The following is a 3,486-nucleotide window of genomic DNA, read 5'->3' as shown; positions in this document are numbered from 1 at the left end:
TGATTGTACTTTGTGATCATTCTGATGACATACGAACTTAACGCTAGTTCAACTTTATTCGCGGGGTAACCTATATCCGTTGAACCTAAAAACATGATATTTAGGGACATGAAGTTGATAGATGGTGACTTCAAATTGCATTTTTTTTCATTATAATGCAGTTTGAGACCTCCGTCCGTCAACATGATATCCCGAAATACCCTGGTTTAAATACAACGGATAAAGGTTACCCTGCGAATAAAGGTGAACTAGCGTTACATCCATGGAGATTTGTGAGAAAATGTTTAGAAAGAAAACATCATGAAAAGATTGAAGATGGAAGGAAAACTAAAATCAATTGGAAACGAAAGTATAGAGTTCACCATTAGTAATGATCAATTTTTTCCCTATATTCCAGTAGAGCATTATTTTCTTTTTACGACTGAGAGAACTGACAAAAATCTTAGCCTTACTACATGACAGTTGCTTTGATAATCTGTGGAACTTTCTCGACGGGCCAAAATGGTTTCGACTTGTGGAACATATCTTTTCTTCATGGGCAATAAACAGTAATCTCACTGTAACAGCTTGTTTCCAACTGTCAGTTTCTTTGTGTTACATGGAGTTCAAGTTCCTAAACCTTACTTTCTAGAACATACTGCTAATCATACTGAAATACCCATACAGAAGCACCCCCTATCAGGTTGCTGATGAATAGCAGGTAATGATCATAAATAGTTGTGGGTACCGCGGTACGAAATCGTTTTTTCTTATTGGACGGGTCCAGAAAAACCGGACCTGAAAAAATTCGGTGGACCGGATGTTGGACCGATTGGAAAATGAACAGATTATGTGATCAGGCATTCAGTCGTTTGGGGGCCTACCTATCGAGGACAATAACGGGCGAAGTAGAGTCTATAGTAATTTCTGCCAACTTTTACAGTCATACAGAGGCAGTTAGCTTTGTAGGATTTTAAAACGTCAGTGGGAGTCGAATACTTCACAAAACAGATTTCTTTGTAGCAAAATGGACCATTGTTTTGAGTATCATCCATTCACAAAGTTTTCACATACTGAATCAGGTCCGTACCCTGGACCTGATCCTACGTACCTAGACCTGAATTTTCTGAACCGGTACCCATGCACCCCTAATCATACAGGGTTTCCTGTCCATTGTAAATTTTCATCCATTCATTTTCCATTGTAATGTCTTGCCAGGAATGTCCTCAGTGCTGTCTGATTGTAAGTGTTCACTTCTATTAAACTGTCACACCTACAACATGCAGCCATTACATTAATGCAGTCACTTTTGTTTCACTCTTTCAGGGTTGTAGCCAGCACCTGTACTACTGTAAATGCAGAAATAGTTGCGGTGGATTAATGTTCGCGGTTTTCGCTGTGACCACTACCACTTCACCGCAAACTTATAAAACCACTGCGAAATTTTTTCTTTTATGGTATTAGACTGCAGTCTATGGTGTTACTGCGAACTTAAATCCACCGCGAAAAGTCCCTTTTCCCGCTACCGCAAAATTCAATCCCCGAAAACTTAAATACATTTACAGTATATACTTCAGTCCTTTGACAGAATTTTGCAGCTGGGGACAGAAATATTTTGCCCTTTCCGTCCTCTGTGACAAATCAATACGTAAAGATATAAAAAAACTGTCTCCCTTGTGTAATTTTTCATCAAAACAGTTACTTTTGGGACTATGCATTCCTCATACAACAGCAGCGACACCTAGCGGCAGTGAAAAGTACTACAGGTCAGTTTTGTCACCAGAGGAAGGTGACAGATGAATCACTGATCAACATTCGGTTGTGTACAAAAGAAATTTGGAAAAGACAAAAGCCAAAGTTTATTCAATTGCTTGAGTAAGTCAATTGATCAGTCAATTAATCCTAGGAGACCAGGCTTACTTACGTTTCTGTGTGCGTGTGCGTGCCTGACATTAAACACCTCGCTTACTTACTCCTTTGCGTGCGTGTGCTTGCTATTGGCCATTAAACACAACGGACGGAAACCATTTATATACTATGCATCGGGAATGTTGTGAGTCGATACTCTTCTCGGCGACCACCTGTCCAAATCGAGCGCTTTTGCCCGTTCCGTTCCCCCGAGTGGTCGTATTGGGCAGGTTTGACCGTAGTATATATTTGGAAGTTCGAATTGAACTTGGCTGACATTGAATTGTCAGGAAGCGTGTCACGCTCCATGCCTGATCCCACGGCTTTTTCACCTTTCATCGTCCCATTCTTGTTCGATTCAAAAAATACAGTGACAAACTGAACGTGATATACCAGTCAGACACTTTGTTTAGGAACCAGAATATAACAATAGAACAGCCAAAAATCCCATATGAAACACCTGACTTAGAATACGTTCTCTTAAATTTCTGCAAAATTTTACTTCATGTACCGAAAAGCTCTGTCAATGCCGCCGTAAGAGGTGAATTAGGAATATTTCCTCTATTCGTTGACAATCAAACACATCTGATTAAATACTGGCTAAGATTGCATACTCTACCAAATGATAGGATTGTTAAAAAGGCTTACGACACTTCAGTCGAAGAAGAACATGACTGGGCTACTCACGTTCAGGACATTTTATGCAGACATGGGTTCCAAAATGTTTGGCTTAACCCCGCTGTTAATGCCAAACATTTTGGGAACATATTCAAAGAGCGTCTAAAAGACACGTTTCTTTCTGGCTGGAGGGAACAGCTCAAAAGCACCAACAAACTAAAAACATATTCGAAAATCAAAAAACACTTTGGTATGGAAGAATATCTCAAATCAATTCATAATAGACCATTTAGATACAGCATTACAAAACTGAGAATAAGTGCACATTGTTTAGAAATCGAAAAAGGTCGTCACCGTAACACACCAGCCACTCAGAGACTGTGTCCTACATGTCATGAAGATATAGAAGATGAATTCCACTTTGTTATGAAATGTCCTACTTACAGTAAAGAGAGAGAAACATTGTTTAAGAATATCAGAACTAAAACACACATCTCTCTCGCTGGTACAGAAAGCGATATTTTCCATGTATTGCTCTCATGTTCAACTCATATATCCGTCTACGTAGGCCAGTTTCTTTATAATGTATTCCAAATGCGAGACCAGATTAATGATCCATAACTGTACTATTATCGATAATGTTTTGTTGCTGTTTTGTATGTAGCCTCTTAGTGATGGACGGCCACTCTCACGAGTATGGCAAGTCTACATGTTTACAGTTGCAGTTCTACTTTGACGGGCCTTCCTCTTAGTACTATTGTCTGTATAGCTATTAGTTGTTATTGGTTGCCATACATTGTACCCTGTGCGATTGTTGAGCAATAAAATTCATTCATCTTTCACCCATTGGAAAAACTGGACCGCTCAGTAGCACTATCTGGCGAAGAGGAGTAGAACTGCAGGCTGGACATGATGAACTTCCACGTGGATCTCATTATCTTCATAAACAACAGGTGTGATCTGTTTTTAACCATGCCGTAC

Source organism: Branchiostoma floridae, chromosome 2 (genome assembly GCF_000003815.2).
Source record: "Branchiostoma floridae strain S238N-H82 chromosome 2, Bfl_VNyyK, whole genome shotgun sequence".
NCBI classification, from domain to species: domain Eukaryota; kingdom Metazoa; phylum Chordata; class Leptocardii; order Amphioxiformes; family Branchiostomatidae; genus Branchiostoma; species Branchiostoma floridae.
The sequence above is the reverse complement of the archived record's forward strand: the minus strand, read 5'-3'. Positions refer to the sequence as shown.